The sequence below is a fragment of the Epinephelus moara genome, chromosome 21, assembly GCF_006386435.1.
Source record: "Epinephelus moara isolate mb chromosome 21, YSFRI_EMoa_1.0, whole genome shotgun sequence".
Lineage (NCBI taxonomy): Eukaryota > Metazoa > Chordata > Actinopteri > Perciformes > Serranidae > Epinephelus > Epinephelus moara.
The window spans coordinates 39,621,369-39,628,423 of NC_065526.1; positions in this window are offsets into that span (position 1 = coordinate 39,621,369).

Here is a 7,055-nt window from a genome sequence, read left to right on the forward strand (position 1 = left end):
GCCGCACTAAGATCTAATAAAACAAGTACAGAGATGAGTCCTTTGTCTGAAGCAATCAGAAGGTCATTTGTAATTTTAACTAGTGCTGTCTCAGTGCTATAATGCACTCTATTCATGTATGTTGGAAATGTATTAAAAATTAACAAATACAATTCCAAATCTGAAAAGTCTTTATAGACAGTCTATGTACAAAACATGATACAAAGTCTACAAACAAACTCTATACAAAGAGTATAGAGAGCTCCAAAATCATCTACTCAGTATCAGGTACATTAAATGTGAAATGACTGTGATATTTGACAATCCATAAAAAAAGAGCTCAAAAATTTGAAAGTTATACTTTTTCTCTGTCAGTCTGAGAAGAGATTTTATGTTTTCCTTTCACTCACTGAGACTTAGCATGCTATGAACAAAACAGGATCTCATCTTGCACAAGATATATGTGCAGATCAGGGCAGGAATTTCACGAGGGCCACAAGGGCCATGGCTCTCGTGCCCTCCTCATTTGGCCCTGTGCCCTCGAAAAAAATATCTGCCCTAAGGCCACAGTGGCCTTGATGCCCCGCCCGCACTGCCCCAGGTGATTTTGCAGTTTTCTCCTCTGCCTCTTTCCTGTCAACACGGCTTTAACACCTGCGTCTTTTGAGAAAAAAAAATGCAATGACATTCTGGACTCTAACTGAGCAACTTCAAATGAGACGATGCGTAAATCACCAGTGGGGGGTTTGATTCGAGCCTGGCATGAAGCGCTCGGACGGGCTGTAACGACAGTTTGACACCAGTCTATCACCGGCCAACCAGGAGACTTCATCAAATGCCCGGGCAGGGATCGGTACCGAGACCCAGTAGGCCTATTAAACAACCCAAGGCAAGTTTAATCAAGGCCGTAATAACAGTAAGCTCCGCCATTATCTGCGTTACTTTTTAAAGTTTCGGTTTCATGTATCATCATTCTGCAGCGGTGGGGCCGCGGTGCAGAAGAAGGGAATATAACTTCAAGATGACTCTAGTTAACGACAACTACGCTTGCTACTGTGAGTAAGTGCGATAAAACCTCTGCCAGCCAAGCCAATACTTTATACATGTGATCAGCATGTAGAATATTTCAATCTGCTCTGTCCACAGTCTCTCATTCACCGCTATTATGATTTATGATCGCGGTCGACACAAGCACATCGCGCTCGCGGTGCTAACAGCAAAGTGTTAAAGACAAACTAAAATGAAAGCTGTCTGTATGTAGGCTAACACTTTATCTGAACATGTACCTGAGGCACCCAACCTGCAGACAGTGAGTGTCCTCAGTAGAAGAGGGACAGAGACCAGGATGAATGACTGATACTGATGTTTGTCTTCATGCTGAGATAACATGACTTTCTTCACTCAGTATTGTGATGTCAGGAGGAATATCTATGTTCCAGTCAGATATTATTGGCTTTGAAATAGTGACTTTGTTGTTGTAAACATGACTGTTATTTCCATGGACTGTATAAAACCATATCCTGTGTAACTGACCTATAAGAAAAGCATCAGGAGGTGAGGTGTGTGCATGTGTGTGTGTGGAGGAGAGGAGAGAGGGAGATGCTGGTAGAGAGATAGTGTGTGTTGTTAGATACTGTTAATGTCACTTATTATGCTTCGGTTTGTTAGCTATCTAACAACACATCAAAAATAATTATAAGCTTGTTTTATTTATTCATTTCACAGATAGTTATACATTGTTAATCCTTAAATTCATTATGAACTTGGACTTAAAATCATTATTTTATTTTATGGCCTTGCTGCCCTGGCTTTTGGCCTTTGTGCCCTCAAAAAATTGACAACACAATAGGCCAAGTGGCCTTGCCCCTAAAATTATGAAATTCCAGGCCTGGTGCAGATTGTAAGAAAATGGCAGCCACCAGTGAATTTTTTTTTTTTTTTAAACATAGCGTATACCGTGGACAGTAAAGCATCATCGGGTCATCATCATGAGTCAATACAGTATTGATAAGTGGCACAATCACATCCCAAAGTAGCATCATCAGGGGAGAAAAAATAGGTCAGGGTAAAACATAATCTGGTCATCATCAACAATAGTGAATACAGCATCTGCTGTCCCAACAGATGTTGCGACAGAAAACAACGGGAATGTCTGTGGTAGTATCCAACATATTCATGAATTTGGGAGACATTTTATGAACCTAAAAATTGTAGGTGATTGTTTACCAGCTGTCCATGGGACCCCTATGCTGCCAACACCGTTGCCTAACACACAGAGCTCCAGAGAGCCGATGTTGTGACTGTGGAGTGGCAGACTGGGGGGTTAATTCCCATTTTTAAAAAAGGGGAGCGGAGGATGTGCTCCTATTATATGGGTATTAAATTGTCTCAGCCTCCCTGTAAAGTGTATTCCAGGGTGCTGGAAAGGAGGCTCCAACCAATTGTCAAACCTTGCATTCAGGAGGAGCAATGCGGATTTCTTCCTGGTTGTGGCAAAGTGGACCAGCTCTTTACCCTTGCAGGGCTTTTGGAGGGGTCGTGGGAGTTTGCATATACAGTCTACATGTGCTTTTTGGACTTGGAGAAGGCTTACGACCGCATCCCACAGAGAGCCTTCTGGGAGTAGGAATATGGAGTACCAGGGTCAACATTAGGGTGACCATATTTTGATTTCCAAAAAAGAGGACACTTGGCCCGGCCACGAGATAGCCTACTTAAATGATACTCACAGTTTACTCAAAGATGCCTTATAATTTTAATATATTTAAAGTTTATGGATAGAAAATTCAGTTATATTACAAAATAATATCTCTAAAAGACAGAAATTCAGATAGGCTCCCTATAGATAGGGGACACATACACACAACAGAGTTGGATCCGAGCCCAACGGTAGGCCTACCCGACGGGTCGGGCCGGGTTCGGTCAAAAATGTATAAATTATATTCGGGCTCGGGTCGGATTCTGTCAGCTTTCAGTGAAAATGTAGTGTAAAAGTAATAAAATAAAATCCTATTGTGTGTGTGTCTGTCCTGTTTATTGCTTGGGGACTGTTATTTACGTGACAACACCTGAACACAACACACACACATTATCTGTTTGTTTCTACCTCTCCCCTCACTGGAACCCTTGGACCTTCTGCCGCCAGCCTCCGCCTTGATTAAACGCTGAAAATAAAATAAAAGAGGGAGACAAGTTTTCCTATTTTATCTTATTTTGTTATATTTCTCCCTCTCCCCTCGCTGGACGCATCGGACCTCCCGCCGCCCGATCCCGTCTCAAACACGGAGGTCTCCCTCTCCGCTGAGCACCCATGGCGCACGCCCGGCCTGTTAAATAGCCTGTAACCATAACAACTCAGTGCTTGAGTAATTAAATAATGTCGGGCTCGGTTCGGTTTTGGACATAACAAAACAGAATGACTGTCGGGTTCGGACAGAAATATGCGGCCCGTGCCACACTCTAACACACACACACACACACACACACACACACACACACAAACAAGGAAAACCGGACATTATCATCAATTTATAAACACCCCCCGGACACCCCGGACAGGACGTGAAAAGTGGACATGTCCGGGCAAAAGAGGACGTTTGGTCAGCCTAGTCAACATTGGTTAGGTAATGTAACACGGCTTAACTCCAGATTCTCAGAGTATAGGTGTAGCTGTAGCTGTTGCTATTTCAATGACTTTTCAGTTTATGAAAGTGACGCGTAATGTTTTACTTACTTACTTCGTCCTCTTCGTTCCTTCAGGAACATAAGGCTGCGACGATCTGCTTCCATCTGGTCCGGTCTTGTGCAGCATGCTGTGCCTCGCCCCAGGAAAGGTTTGCTGTTTTCAGCTCCAAGGCCACAGTTCTCCGCCAGGTGGTTTTCGGCCGGCCTTGTTTTCTCTTTCCAGGTGGAGTCCATCTCAGGGCTATTCTGGGAATACAGTTCTGGTCCATCCTCAGGACATGTCCAAGCCATTGCAGTCGGCGTTGCTTGATTTCCAGCACCACATTGCGAGAGTTGGTGTTTGTGTACAGGTCATGGTTTGAAATCCTGTCAGGCCAGAAGATGTGGCATATTCTCCGGAGGCATCTGTTGTGGAATGCACTGATCTTCTGCATGTCACTCTCAACAACCCGCCAGCATTCTGAGCCGTACAGCAGAACTGATTTAACATTACTGTTATACAGTTGGATCTTGGTTCTCAAGCTGTACTGCTTTGACTTCCAGATGGTATGTAGCATGGCGAATGCGTTGCGGGCTTTACCAAGACGTATGCTGATGTCTTTACTGCATGCATTGTCCTTGCTGAGTAGACTGCCCAGATATGTGAACTCTTCAACATAGTCGAGAGCCTTGCCATCCACAGTGATTGGTGCAGGGGGTGTTGAGTTAATGCACATCACTTGGGTTTTAGAGGTGTTAATAGTCAAACCCATCTGTCTGGCGTATCTGTCAGTCCTGTCGGTCTTCTCTTGCATAGGAGTGTGGTTTGTGGAGAGAATGGCCAGGTCATCAGCATAGTCAAGATCTTCCAGCTGGGTGAAGAGTGTCCATTGGATGCCTCTCGGTTTATCTGAGGTTGTTTTCCTCATGGTCCAGTCGATGGCAATCAAGAAGAGGATGGGAGAGATGTTGCATCCCTGGCGTACTCCAGATTCCACAGGGAACCAATCAGTGAGGTTGCTGTTTGTGATCACACTACACTCAAACTGATGGTAGAACATCTTTATCAGTGCAATTATCTTTGGAGGAACTCCATAGGATTGCACAATCTTCCACAGGGTGTTGCGGTGTAAGCTGTCAAAAGCTTTCTGGAAGTCGATGAAGTTGATGTATAGTGGGTTGTTCCACTCCAGGCATTGCTCAATGATGTTCCTTAGTGTGAATATATGGTCAGTACATCCTCTTCCTCTCCTGAAGCCTGCCTGTTCCTGTCTCAGTTTGGTGTTGATTGCGTCGTTGATTCTGGTTAGAAGGATTCTACAGAAGACCTTGGATGGTATGGACAGCAATGTGATGCCTCTCCAGTTGTTACAATCTTGCAGATTGCCTTTCTTTGGGATTTTTGCAATCAGACCTTTTGCCCAATCCACAGGAATGACATTTGTGTCCCAGATGTTTCTGAACAGGTCAGTGAAAACCTTGACAGATGTGTTGTAGTCAGCTTTCAGCATCTCTGCATGGATAGAGTCAAAGCCTGCAGCTTTCCTATCCTTGGTCATTTGGATGGCACTTCTGACCTCTGTCTCAGTTGGGGGGCTAGTATCAATGTTGAGAAGGCTATCTGCAGGTGTGGGATTAGCAAGATTTTCTGTATCAGGGCAGTTGAGGACGTCACAGAAGTGCTGCGCCCATCTGGCAGCCTGCTCTCTCTCTGTTAACAAGGTGTTACCATCCTTGTCATTCACAGGAACTGATTGGCTCTTGTTTTTGCCACAGAGCTGCTTGGTGATTTTATATACAGCGCCCATATCACCTTTCCTTGCAGCCTCTTCTGCTTTGCAGGCTAGTCTCTCAACAAAGGCCCGTTTGTCGTTCCTTGCACTCCTTTTGACTTCCTTGTCCTTGATCTTATAGGTTTCTTGGGCCTGTTTCTGGAGCCTCAGTGACTTGGTGTTCAGCATCTTTGCTTTAAGTTGTTTCCTTTGCTCTATTTTCTGCCAAGTGCCGGGTGTCAGCCAGTCTTTGTTCTTCTTTTCTCTATAGCCCAGGATCTTAGTGGTTGCTCCAATATAGGTGTTTCTAATAGTTTCCCATTTGGTGTTAATATCTGGGGCCTTATCAGTTGAGTCAGCCTGGGCGCCAAGAACACGAAAGCGATTTTTCAGTTCCAACACAAACTCTTTGTTGATGTTCTGGGACTTAAGTTTGCGGATGTCGAGCTGTCTCTGTCGTTGACCCTGTTGTTTTATTTTCCTGAGCTTCAGCGTGATGTTAGCTGTCACCAGGTAGTGGTCACAGTTGGCATCTGCACCACGACACACTCTGACATCTTGGAGGGACCTGCGCCACTTCCCGTTGATAAGGATGTGGTCAATCTGGTTGGTTGTTATCCCATCCGGGGACCGCCAAGTGAGTTTGTGTATGGACTTGTGTGGGAAGATGGTACCACCAACTACAAGGCAGAAGTCGACAAGATGCTGACCACTGTTATTCCGCACACCACAGCCATGCCTCCCTACAGCTCTGTCACAGTTGTCATTTCCGGCTCCAACCTTGGCGTTCATGTCACCCATAACAAGCAGCATATCATGTTGAGGGACCTTGGAGACGGTTCGTTGTAGATCTTCGTACCAGTCATCCTTGTCCTCTATCTCAGCTTCATTTGTTGGAGCATAACATTGTATGATGGTCAGTTTACAATGTTTAGAACTCAAGCGAGCCCTGATGATTCTGTCACTCACAGGTTCCCATTCTTCCAAGGTTTTTGCCTTCTCTTCTCTTGTGTAATGTTTTGGTTGCCTAAAAACGTCTTGTTCAGCATTTGGTTGTACTAAAAGATGCTCTAAGTGTTCAGATGTTCAGTTTTCCCGCTAGGTACATTTTGTTTTAATGGTTTTAAGCCTGTTTTTCACTTGTGAAAATTAGCATTAGTGTTAGTATTATCACAGTTTGCCATAGCTGTAAATGCACCCTGCTAACCAAAGTAAGATGCTGGTGTTAGGGTTATCTCCACCCTCTCCACAAACCAAAACAAATGGGTGATGTCATGGTGTCTACGTCCATTAATTTGTACAGTCTATGGTTCCTACATAAAAGTAACAAGAAAAGTAAAAGAAAATGATATTACAGAAAATCCCATAGCAATCAAAAGCCCACATTCTCTACTTGAAATGAAATCTAATGACTATATCATTTTTCTATGGATGCCTCACAAGCCACCATATTTCACGTATCTCACTGAAAATGAAAGAAATGTTTGGATTACTGCAGCAATCATGATCCTGATTCTTAATGTGTAGAGCCACTTGACAGTGCATAACTGAAAGCACAACCTCTCCAGGTATAGTTCCACTGCTCTCATCTACTTCAGCTCTTCGGGCACTGCCTGTCCTCCCTTAGCCCCAATACCCCCA